The following is a 14,273-nucleotide window of genomic DNA, read 5'->3' on the forward strand; positions in this document are numbered from 1 at the left end:
TAGATAAATAATTGCATATTTTTTGGGTATTTAGATGATGTCAAAGGGTATAGACTTCTCCATCCCTCTATACATGAGTTGTTCATTGAGAGGATTGCTTGTATTTAGGAGAGTTCTTCTAGTTTTTCTCATACCACTTATCCATCAACTATCACATTGGAGACATTGCATCTGGATGATAGTTATTTTGAGGATCTTAATCCTCCTAATCCTAATGAGGAGTCTTCTTCCTCCACTTCAGATGGTGACAGTGATGATGAGGATTCACATTCTTCTCGTAGTCATCATTCAGAGGTTGATAATTCTCCCCCAGACTCTCCAGCCACAATGCCTCTTTGGGCTTGACAAAAATTTGGGTCAGGAGGATATTGGTTTGGTGATCCATTAGATACTAGAAGAACTAAGTCACAATTTCAGTAGGCTCCACATCTCTTCATTGCTTTAGCTTCTAATCCATAGTCTTTTCGAGAAGCTTCAGGTGTTCCCAAGTGGTATGCTGCAATGTAAGAAGAGTTTAATTCCTTGGAAAGGAATCACACATGGGATTTAGTTCCTCTTCCTAAGGGAAGGAAACTTGTTTGATGCAAGTGAATCTATCAAACAAAATTTATAGAAGATGGGCCAGTTGATAATTATAAGGCTGGCTTGGTATCAAAAGGTTTTTCCCAAGTTCCAACATTTCATTACTCTCAGACTTTTTCTCTAGCTGCTAAGATGAATTCCATCTGACTTGTCCTTTCTATAGCTATAGCTCATCGTTGGGAAGTTCATCAGATGCATGTGAAGAGTTTGTTTCTTCATGGTGACCTTAATGAGGAAATATACATGGAACAACCAAAGGGGTTTTTTCAAGATACTTCACTTGTGTGTCAAATTCAAAAGTCTCTCTATGGCCTGATAGAGACTCCTTGAGCTTGGTATGCCAAAATGGACTCCTTCCTTCTGACAGTTGGTTTCACTCGGTGCCATTTTGATCCTAATGTATACATTTTGCAATAGGATGATACTCTCACATTTTTAGTTCTCTATGTTGATGACTTGTTGATCACATGTATCCTTCCTTCACTCTCAAGGCAGTGAAAACTACTCTACATGATAGATTTATGATTTCAAACTTGGGTCTTTTGCATTAGTTCTTGGAGATTGAGATCACTCAGTCATATTTAGGTATCTTCCTTGGACAACCAATGTATGCACTTGATATGCTCTCTAGATTTTGCATGGTTGATTGTAAGCCTACACTTACTCCATTTTTGTCAGGGGTCAAACTTGAGGCTAAGTTCTCTTCACCCTTGGTTGATGGAACTTTATACTGACAGCTTGTTGGGAGCCTCATCTACTTGACTCATACGACACTTGATATTTTATACCATGTGGGCATGGTCTCTAGATTCATGGAGTAGCCACATGAGTTGCATTGGAAAGAAGGTAAGTGAATTCTACACTACATTGAGGGTACACACAATTATAGAATTTAGTATTAAATAGGCATAGATATTGATTTGGTGGGATATACAAATTCAAATTGAGCAGGTGATTCCCAAGTTTGCAAGTCTACTTTAGGGTATTGCTTCTCACTTGGTTCTAGTCTAGTTTGTTGGTCGAGAAAGAAGTAGTCTATAATTTCTCTTTCATCAACAAAGGCTAAGTATCAAGGAGAAGTTAATGCCACCATTGAGGCTATTTGGCTTCAAAATATTCTCACTGAGTTTGGTATTCATGTTAGGAAGCCTACTATCATCTTTGGTGATAATCAAAGTGCTATACAAATCTCAAGAAATCTAGTTCATCACCAGAGGATGAAACACATTAAGATATATATGCACTAAATTTGGGAGCTGATTTAGGAAGGCATCATTGATCTTAAGTATTGTTCTACATCAGAGTAGACTATGAACATCTTTACCAAACCCTTTACTGAAAGAAAGTTCCTTCATTTACAACATTTTCTTGGGATGCGAAAAGTGTCTACTTTAGGAGGGGCTTCTTAATCCTTCATTCTTTCTCTCTCTATTTAAGGGTGGGCCTATTCCTCTTATGGGTGTCTTCTTCTTTTCGGGAGGATATCTATGTACATGGGTACCTAACATGGCCTAATTGGTCGAGACCCATGTTTTTACCCACCTAATCTATGCTTAAGGGAGGGTGTTAGTGTAGGCTTTTTTATTTTCCTTATGTTAGGGGGTATTTATTTTTCCTACACATGTTTTATTAAGATTGCTTCCATTATTAGGAGTGGTTAATATGAGGACATGTGACAAAATACTTCATCTACATGTGTAACTCTCCACCTCACATGGGTATTTAAGTTAAACACCCTCTTTTGGCTTGTTGTGCCACCTCTCATAACCACTATTTTGTCATTTCCTAATTGGGTTATGGGGTAGTTGGGTTTCTCACCCTCTTTTGGCCTTATGTGCCAAATTTCTTAACTCCTTTCTTATATTCATGTAAGGAGGTTATGCCACATGTTTTGGCATTTACCAAGAAGGTAAAACCTCCCACTTTTTATGGGGAATAGGGGTTAATGCACCCCTTTGATGTATATGCTTTTATTTTTTTATATAATAAGCATCATACTCTCACCTTCACTAGTTCAGTGATTACTCAGTGAGAGTATTCTCTAGAATTCTCTTATGTCTCTATTTTTTCTCTCATATCAGATTTATCTTTATTTGACTATTTTGATCATCAATCATCTGTTGTTTGGAGTTGCATGTGATCTACGACTGATATCAAATCCTAGCTCGATTCTCGCTTCTTGCAGGATCTAACAATGACATTTATCTTTGCATTTCCATCTAGTATGTTCCTTCTACCGATCCTTGAATTGTTCTATAAGAATTGGACATCTTCACATTTAATAGTACTTAGTTTCCTACTTGTATTTTTAGTAAAATAATGTTATCCTCTTCCCATGTCTTAGGAATGAGTCAACAAATGTATTTTAGATTATTAAGAGTCAAATTATTTAAGAATAGTTAATGTTCATAAATCTATACAGTAATGGATTTTTGTATCAAATACTATAGATTAATAAGTCAAGATATCTCTTTATTTTAATTGACTTTATGTGAATGAATGATAGGGAGAGTTAATAATGTTATGTAGTCTAGAAGAGTATAGTTAACCCCAAGAAAAGGTTCACTTGAGGTAAATATGTAACTCCATTGTTAGTATAGTAATTTCAATAATCTTAATTAGATTTATTCAATTATTTGTTTATAAACTAAAAGTATAAACTTAACATATAATTTTTTTTTAATTCAAGTTATTTTATGGGCCCAAACCGACAGGTCCTATGATAAATTTCATAATTAGAAATTAAGATATCTAAATGAGCTCAATATTTTAGTAGGAAACATGTGGAGATGTTGAACTTTATAGGAGCGGAAATAACCTTTAAATTTATTTGTTTTTCTTTTATTTTAATGTTTAGATCAATATCATTGAATTATTGTTCAACATTCAAATACTATAGTTACTTAAATGAAAGAAATGATAGAAGTATTATCTATGAATTACTTTATGGGTGATCATAATACATTATTGTTTTTTTTAAGATGCTAGTAACTTTTTAGCGCTACCTTTATCTATTGTACTTTGTTATTGGACTTGATCAACCCAATAACCTTGTAAATGTGCTTTGTTTTATAATATAAGAGAATACTCACATATTTCAAAAATTATAATTATCATTTTGGAATATATGTCGAATAGATAATGTGACTATTTAAATAGCATGGATATGCATGCCATTCACTAGCTAAATGTTATCCAAAGATGGAATAATACTTCTAAATTTAATTTTAAGTTACATGTTAAAATATATATACCAAAGAAAAATAGAATGCATAGTAAGACAACTTGAGGAAGTTGAAATATATGAGATAAAACATAATTGTAAATTTGGGATATACTTATAAGAAATATGTGTATATAGATTTCTCATCATAATTTTGATTGGAAAAATGATTCTTTTGAAATTATTTGTTAATAAAAAATAAGTAAATAAAGGTAAAATTGGTCTATGAATCAAGAGAAATATATAATGTATTTAATGAAGTATAAATATTCAATTATTAATCATGTATTTCTTGAGTTGTCATGAAAATGCATCTCATGCTAATGAGGATAGTAGCTGAATTAGAAGGGGGGAAATGTTATCTGAATTTTTCTCCAAGAGAAGATTATTTTAAAACATCCCTTAAAAGGTTATGAAAGAAGAAGAAGAAGAAGAAGAATTATCCCTCTCAATTTTCTATGAAAAACAAAGTGAAAGAAGAAGGGTTAAGATGAACCCAGATGGTAGCTACAATAGGTTGGACCTTCAGAGTCTCTAGTCAAACATGGCAGAGTCCATAATGAGGTACATATCCCTCAATGGCCACTTTGCTAGCATATTTTCTTATCATTTAATGATTCAAAATCATTTTAGGCATGACAAAATAATTTCCGTTATTTTTTATTTGTTATCTTGTCTAGAGCTATCTATTAGTAAGAATTTTAAAAATGAGGATAATCCAGTTCTGCATGAGGGTTTAATCCTCCTAATCATGGAGTATGAAAAAACCCATGACATTAAACCATCCCCTGCTCTAAAAAACCCTAAGCCTTTAGCTAGCTAGGAGGTGGACGATATTTTAGATATGGTGTTTGAAAATGCATAGGGTGGTATGACTATGGACTGGAATGATATTCATCTGTCGTACTACTCAGATAATAAACCCTTGGAGGATGAGGGTCCCCTGCAGAAGACCACTCCTATAACTGGTAGTAGCAGAAAAAACCTACCTAGATGGGTTGCTAAAAATAAATCCCCTATTTCACAGACCCATGTCTTGGCCCGCAAAATCTGAAAAAAATAGATGACTAGAAAAAAGGTGGAGATCCTTGACAAGAAGGATAATGAAAGTAAAATTGACATCCCCCTCAATGTGGACCTGAATGAGACTAAACATGATTAAGTGGATGTTGATAAGCTCTTGGGCAATTTGTTGACATATCAAGAGAACTACTTCTAATGGGTTTTGGGGAAAATTAACATTTTGAAATAGGGGATTAAGGATCTCATTGTTACCTTCACTGATATTTTGGCTCCACATAAGACCAAAGAACTCCTGAAATTGTCCCAAGAAATTGTGAAAGATATCAAGGTTACAAAGACTTAAAATGAGGCTAAGATCGATGGGCCTGGAGAAAGAAATACTGAAGGTGAAAAGTAAACTTAAGGGTTTGGTGGAGGTTAGCAAGGAAGCCATGTATAACAATGCCAAGGGCTTCAATAGAGTAAATGAGGAAATTGTCATGCAAAAGGAGAAGATAACCAGAGCTGAGAGATCCCTAGATATCAACTTGGCTAAGAATAACCAAGAGGTGCAGGGGTCCATGGGACCTTCTACCAGGACCAAGAGAAAACATCAGGAAAACGATAGTTTGAGGTTCATTATGGAGGAACTCCAAGAGATTAATAATAAAGAGATCCAAAAGAATGTTCATCTTATGAAAGCTCTATCTTAATTTGTTTTAATTGTGCATGTTCTTTAGGTCTATTTTTTTGTGGTTTGTTCATTTGGGATGAATCCCCTGGTTCTGTTGTTGTTTACCAGTTGGTTTCACTATGGTTTTTGTGTTTAATTTTTTTATGGATTTAGTTTTTGGGTCCCTATAAAACCCATTTATATCAATAAAAAACTTATCATTTAATTTATTAATTCTACTGCAAACAATTAATTAAGTCTTGGAGAAAAGTGCCATTACAAGTTATGCTTTGTTTTTTTGGAAGTTGCTATGTGTAACATGTCATGGGTTTAGCAAGTTGTTTATGATAAGGAATAAATCTTTGGTATTGAGTTTTGTTTTAAAAACCATGGGGCCCTTTGTGATTGTGTTGAGATATATAAATATGAGGCTTGTAAGTGTATTTTGTATGATAGGTTGGATATCTTGTATGAACACTTTATGTAGTGGATATTTTCTAGAATTCTCTATTGTTGTATTTACTCTTGAAGAGTATTAGCTCTAGGCATTGTATTGTAATTGTTGGTTATTGCTAATAATAAAATTGAGTTAGGGTTTTTGAGTGTAGGTTTTTTTCCAAAATGGTTTTCCAGCATATATGTGGTATTGTGAGCTTATTTGTTTAAATTTGAGTTTGAAAGTGTTTGTCTATTTTGTAGTAGTTAAGGGTTTGTAAGAAATCTTTCAATTGCCTATCCTATTAGATTTAGCATTTCGAAGCATTATTTTGCATTTGGCCTCCTCTCAAGTTTGACTAGTAAAACAAAATAATTTCAATTTCATGTAGGTTGGGTTTGCTTAGGTTCTATGAACTTCATACATTCACACTCTAGGAAACCAATTTTTGAAATAGTTTGTTTTATTTCAAAATATGGAAAATTAAATTTTCATAAATGTATATAATTGTAGAGTAATATTATATGTCAATAAGCTATTACTCCTAACTTTACCTATTAAATAGAATCATCCTGTAAATATTTACAATATATTGTGCTAAAAAGATATTATCAAGTCAAAAAGTATTCTATATTAAGTTCTGACAAATATTGTTTTATCTTATGTTTTTATGAGTTCGATGTTCTTAGTAAATAAATTAAATTTCATGTACTTTGGATAAAGGTAGTTAATTTATTAATTTATCATCTATTTATTGTTTACTATATGTTAAGTGTCATGTCATATGAATTTTTAATTTGAAATCATGAGCACTAATGTAGTAGCATGGTAATAATTCTAAGAAAAAAATACAATCACATTATGTTACATGTGGTTATGACCCTTCCAATAAGACTTTGTAGGTCACATTTAATATTTGCAACAAATAATTTGGTATTTTCAATATAAATGATTTGATTCATGTAGTTGGAAGGACCATTCTATACCAAGGGTCTGAATATAGCTTGCAAATGAATCACCTAATGCCTAGCATATCTTCAATATTATTTTTAATATGGTTGCTTGATGGCATAGTACAATTAATTGCAACTCCAAATGAGATGAAGAGCTATAAGAAGAAGTGAGATTGTACTTTGGTAATAAATTTAACCCTTATGATCCAATCCTTGCTTCCAAACTACTTCTTTGCAATAGAAAAGCTAGTCTAGCTCATCTACTTAGTAGATAGAGTAACAAAGCGATTAGATCACACTATGAGTTTTGTGCAACCATTTACTTTTAATTGTAATGTTTTATCTATATTATTCTTATCAAAATTTTATTATATATTGTACATTCTAAATACTCTCTAATATACTCGTGAATTCGTATCTTCAATATCATAACAACAAGAAAAAATAATTTTTCTTGAACACATCATTATTTCAGCATAGACCATCTAATGTGTTTGGAACTCTCTATCACATCTCTAAAGTGATATGGGTTTGATTTTATGATTCTAATCCATTACTTGGAATACAATGTTTTGGTGATGTTAGATCATCAAGTAGTGAAAATTCACCATAAATCCTACATAACCTTATTACTCAAGGTTAGTTATCTCCTCGCTAGTTTTAAGATGATTTTCTTCTACAAATATTTACATCCTTAAAATAGTTATAATTTTCTACTTTTTGCAAGTTGTGGATGTGTATACAATGACAAGATTTTGTTGGAAAATTATATTTAATCTAATGATAGTTTAGAATAGATTAATAAATAAATAGTTAGTTTTTTAGAGTTAGTTAATGGGAAAAAAAATTTATAGTGTAATTATGAATAATTTGATATCCTTATAAAGCCAATTTTATGAAATGTAAGAATACCCAATTATGTCTTGTTGAATTCAAATTTAAACTTCATTTTTTTTTTTTTAAACTATGTTTACATTGTAGAACACAAGATACCATTGAGAGGGGCGTGAATCAATGGTTATCAAGTAGCCTAAACCTTTTGATCCTAAATATGTGTACTAGTTAACAATTTATAGACTAAGTGAATATACAAGTGAGATAAAGGAAAATATCAAAATACAAGAACACACAAAGACACATCACATAACACCAAATATATGAAGAAAATACAAAGTGGGAAAAACCTCAATGAGAAATGTTGTTGTAGTCTACTACTCCAATCCAGCCTCACAGGCAACACTAAATACAAAGTTTAGGGCACCAACCCAAGGAGCACCAATCCCTAAATTTATGGGCACCAACCCAAAGGAGCACCAACCCTTGAATTTATGGACACCAACCCAAAGGAGAACCAACCCCTGCACCGAGTACCCACTCAGTGATTACAATGAATGCTATCAAATCAATACAATAGTAATAACCTTGTTATAAATGAGCTTTGTAACTCTCACAAATATGTCTATCCGATGTTCTATGTTATTTGCATCAGCTCTGTCGGATCTCCCTTCACTCTCCCTTTGTCTTACCAATTGAATCCTCAATAGTCTGATTCACTGTTATGCTTTGTTTTGGGTTTACCTATTGAATCCCTTTCTGTCACTCTACCTCTACTCTACCAAGACCTTTTTCTCTATGTTTGAATCCTATTCTACTTGTCTTTTTCCTTATTGGGTTTCCTTTTTCACTCACTCTTCTTTATCAGTACAGTCTCTGCGATATGTCAAATAGTTATGCTCTATAACTATTTACCGATTATCTTAAACCTTACTGGTTACACCCTCCTTACTGCTTCTTCTTCCAACACCCAGACTGATCAAATCTTTGCTCTCCCAATCACACACTATAAGTTGGCATCATCAATCAATCTAAGTCTTAGATTTTGACATTTACACACATGCTTTCCCACCAAAAAGAAGATTCAAATTTTAAGTGCCTAGGATTTTCTTCACTGACCATGATCTGTATAAAATCAAATCAAATCGTTTCTCTAGGATTGACAGCCTACAATAACTAAACCATCACCACCATTTTGATCCTTCCAATGAACACTTACTATGTTTATAAAACTAGATATTGTTCATCAGCCTTGATTTTTGTCAACCCAGTTGTTTCCTTTTGATTTGTTTTGAGCCGCAATCTTCTGCACTCCATCTGTGATTCTCATAGTGGATATTTAATATTGACCTACTTTGCAACTACCTCACCGATGCATTGTTCACCTACCACTGCATGTTTGCCACCTGAATTCCAAGTGTTATCTTTGTCGGCATCCAGCATATTTGATTGTCTCAGTTCAAACTCAGTCACTGTCCAAATATATTACCAGTATACAATAACCAATAAACCTTCACATCATGTAATTCCATGTTCTATCAGCTAGGACATGTTATCCTAGACTGCAATTGCCAAGTTGTATAACTCTCCTGGAATAAATCCAAATTTGCAAATGCTAAACCTTTCCTTCTCCTTCATTAGCCCAGACATCATCTCAATCAATTTTCCAAAGTAGAAAACTCATCACTTCTTACCCTTCCATTTCTGTCCTCGTAGCTCATCATGCCTTCTCTTGTTGATCTAGTGCATGTCTTTGGTTTCATATACTGGAGGCTTCCTCATGTTTCACTTTGGTCATCTGGTATAAGCCTTCAACCACCTGCCTATAACTTCTTTGACTATCTTATCCTTGAGGGTTATGATGTATTCCATGCATGTTGTGAGATAAGCTAAGAATTACCACCAATAGGTAGGAGTAGATGGATCAATGCACTTAACCTACCAACACCCGGTGTGAATGTATCTTTGTCACCTACCAATAAACAACTAGTGGGAATCAGTTGACATTACATTGCTCTCTCTTCTTCGGGCATTATACTAATATGACTTTCCTAAAATTGAGTAGATACATCTTCAACCAAACATATGACCTGGTAGACTTCCCATTTGTCTTCCTTGCTTTCTTGAGGCAACACAATTTATGCCAGTCTTCTCTTCATTTGATGATAACATCTTCATCTGGTGGGAGTCTTGTTGGTTGACATCAAACTTGCATACTAGTTGCCTACACATTCTTCATTAGTTCAACCTTACTTGCTTACTGGTTACATCCTTATTGGTTGACAACAACACAATGCCAACACATTACTCACCGGTTGATATTTTCATAATGCCAACAATCTCCAATACCTACTCACCTATTAACACTAACTTGTATATTGGTTGACATCCCATACCAGTTGACATCAATGACAACATAATGCCAACAATATGGTATCAAAGAAAATGTTATTTCTATGCTTGTGATTGTAGAACCATTGTTGTTTGGAAGAAACAAGTCAAGTTTATTTCATTCCATAGATAATGGGTTCCTTTTTATTTCTTACCACCATCATTTTTCTAGGTTTGTGCATTTGATTGATCACTTAAATATGTTAAATTTTTGTATTAAGTTCTATAAAACATTTTTATTGTGTCAATTCCCATATTTTGAGATGATTTAATGCAAAGGTTAGCAATGATTTTGATGTTTCTATTGGCAAATATTTTTCTACTAGAATATTTTTTTCAAGAACATGGCACCAAAAGCTGAAATGGTCATCTCACTTCAATTTATTTTCTAGTAGATAAGATCATGTATTATATTTGTGTTTGTGTATAGAATAATGCAATGATCAAAGGTGAATAGTGCAACAATTAGAGATGAAGGTGTGAACCAAATTCAAGCATCAAACAACTTATTATGTACGACAATCTTTGTGGCAATATTAGTAGATCGATGATTGAAATAGAGTTGTATTCTACAAACAAAAGAAGTATTTTCAAAGTAAGAGGCATACTAAAGTAGTAATTTTTATCCTTCCAAAGGTGTGGAAGAAAATTAAGCAATGATAGTAGTAGAGACATTAACATGACCATTTTTTTTTTGCCTTTTATTTTTGTCAACATGCTGCAGAGAAGATAAATTTCAAGGAGTTTCTATTAACAATAGTAGAATAAGTACTGGTGTAGACAATGAGAGGGAAAAAAGTTTAGTGTGGAAGATTGCAAGTATTTTCATTTCCACCAATTTTTAATTTTGGTTAAGTTTAGATATAGGTGAAGTTTCAAGGTACTGTTGAATGGTGACATTCATCCATTCAAAGTTGTGACAAAGTTGAAGCTAGATAAGAATATAACTGTGTAAAGTGGAAAATGGGGAACCTTAGCCATGTTTGTCACTTGGGAGAAAGATGGGAACTTAACTAAGGTTCAATTTTCACTTGGGAGGGACTTTACATTCAAAATAGTGGGATGAATCTACTAGATCCAATCCCAGATGATACAAGGATTGAATACTATGTAGATTGGAATAGATTAGAATGCAATTGACCCTATTTTATAAGTTGATTAATTGGATTAAGACAAAGTGCTGAAAATGGAGACAAAGTATGCGAAAACAGTGAACTAGAGATTACGGATTCAGTCGTGCACTTGGATCTAGGAAGTTTGGGATGATTCAGAGTTGCTCTATGAAATCTGAGAAAAGTTGCATGGACTATGTGTCCGGATAGGGGCACCCTCCTATCGGTCCTTTGAACTTTCCATGTTTGTGAATAAAGCTTAATTTAATAAGTACAACTGGATGCCTATTTCTTGCACACAGAAAGAAAGGGAAATATGTTGGGAATAGAGGTTTGTTTTAAGATCAAACCCCATTTTTGGAATTAACTAAGTGGTTGAAATAATGTAAATGAAATGACTGAAAGTAGAAATCCTCTGCTTTGAGGGGATATTGAATTGACTGAAATTGAAATGTGTACACCTCCTTGTGAAGTTTTGTTGCCTCTACATGGAATTAGGGTTTCATGAAGTACAATATTGATCTCCTCTTCAATTCTTGAAATCTTGTCTCTACTACTAATCCAAAGCTTGGAGGAAGATTGAAAATACTCAATTTCTCTTGAATGCTCAGATGCTTGATCTCTTGAATGTTTGATGTAATTTCATGATCTTGTGTGTTATTCATAGGATATCAAATGAGAGGGAAAGTCCCTCTTATATACTTTCCAGTAGGTTTAATTGACTGGTTTTTTGACTTGAGCCGACATAGGAAGGAATTCCCACTTCAAATTTGAGTTAGGTCTGAGGGGAGAGGATCAAACGAGGTCCCAAATAGGGGATCCCAAGGTGCCACACTATGGTTCGAGTGGATCCTAGGGTGCCATGCCTTGGTCCTTCCCTATTTTGCGGCAAGATCAAGGTGCAGGCAAAGTAATAAGTTGATTTGCAATGTGATTTTGATGCATGTGACCATATTCAAGTATTTGATCAAGACAAGGGGTGCAAACACTAAGTCAAAGACCCAAATGTAGATGAAAATTGTGAGAGGTGAAATTTTAGGATGTTAGATTTAGCCCCCACTTTAGCAGGAGTATGAGATTATCTAAATACTACAGATAAAGTACAAGGAATTTAGATTGAAAGACTTTCACCATGTTAAGGAGGCAAGATTCACCAAGCCCTCAGTAGACTTTAAGATCTTAGAGAGAGAGAGAGAGAGAGAGAGAGAGAGAGAGAGAGAGAGAGAGAACCATGACTGCAACTAGTAAGGTTCTCTTACTATGAGTCAAAAATTACAAAGAAAAGACAAAGCTTGCTAAGTAACTTTAAGTATCAAAAGAGAGAATTATGTGTGGAATGTATTTCCCCATGTTAAAGCGATTGTGTACACCTTATCTGGATCAATTAATTTAAGTTAGGATATAGTCAAAGAAGACAAACATTTTATTACAATAGTTTAGGCCCCAACAGAGTATAAATCAAAAGATAGTGAACACAAAACACAAAGCATGAGGTGATTTCACCTAGCTATGGAGTCAATATGCTTTTTATGATAACTCATGTATATCATGTATATGTATATATGCATAGAATCATCCCCATCCCCTAAAGAGAGGACACCACCTTGGAAGAAGGAAACACATGTGTCTTTTGAGTTAACATGGGAGAGAACAAAAGAGATCTCAATGTTGTGCATCATCCTTAAGTAGACAACACTAGGGACAACAAATTGAATAATAGGAGAACAAATAGAAGAATTTCACAAACAAGCAAGAGAGGAGAGAGAGAGATAATATATGGTGATAATGAAGCTCATCAGGCATGTCATTGTCCCCTTGATCTTGTTAATCATTATTTTGTGAAGTTGGACAATACGAAAGAGGACCCACATTCAGCATGGTAGATGGAGCTAACGCAAGTTCCAAATAAGGATCATGCTCTAATGATAAGTGACTTTGTTCATTGGTAGGAGGTAGGATTAATGCTTTTGAAAATTTTGCAAACAAGTCATTGTCAATGTCAACATATTCATATTCATCATCAGAAATATTAGGATTAACATTTTCATCATTAAGAACATTTTCACCTATTTCTTCATCAAGATTAATAAGAATAGGATCTCTAATAGGAATAGAACTTGAATCATCATTTGTCTTAAGCATTTTGCATCTTGGAGAGTTAAGTTGAAAATCATGTTTAGGAGAAAATGGAATTATGTCAATAGTTGGTGTTTTAGGAGAAGAAATGGTTTTGGAAGCAACTTCATGAGCTCTAGCATGATGTCTCTATCAATGTTCTCTCGCACAACAGTTTCGTCTAGTCTTGGCTGAAAGTTGAGGAGGTTTAGGTTCATTAGGTATAGGCTTCGTCTTTTTTTAGTGAAGGATAAATGGCTTGAGGTCTTTTAGGTTGGACAATGGGAGCGGACGGTCATTTCTCTTTATAAGATGAAGGAGGAGGGACTGCACTATATAAAGGAGGAATGGGAGGTGTGGGAAGGAGACCAGGTCCATCATGAGGAGGAGGGATAGGTCTAACCTTAGGAGGGATATTTTTGTTTATAGAAGGAAGAGTTCTTCTATGTTTTGGAGGAAGAGGAGACTCGTCCATAGGAGAAGGAATGGTTTCTTTGTTAGGACGAGGAATATGTCTTTTCTTGGGTGGAATTATAGTCTTGTCTTTAGGAGAAGGAATATATGCCTCCTTGGCAAGAATATTATTTCTTTCCTTTGGAGGAACAAAAATATTATCCTCAAGAGGGGGCATATGATCATCAAGAGGATTGTTGTGTTGGATTTGTAGGTTTACTCAAGGATAAAATCATTTCATTTTTCTAGTTTTGATATGATCTATAAAGAGAATCACTTCTACGTTCAAGAGGATTGAATTGTTCAGACCAAAAATAATAAAGAAAAACATCTCCATGCCTCAGTGTAGTTTGATATATGCTATGATTAACCATTATGAGGAAATTTCAAACACTTGTGAATAGTAGAAGCAATCACCTTGATGGAAGAGAGCCAAGGATGTCTCAGCTTCACATGAAATCGATCAGATGTAAGAATGATAGGAAATTTAACACCTAAG

The sequence above is a fragment of the Cryptomeria japonica genome, chromosome 4 (assembly GCF_030272615.1).
Source record: "Cryptomeria japonica chromosome 4, Sugi_1.0, whole genome shotgun sequence".
Taxonomy (NCBI): Eukaryota; Viridiplantae; Streptophyta; class Pinopsida; order Cupressales; family Cupressaceae; genus Cryptomeria; species Cryptomeria japonica.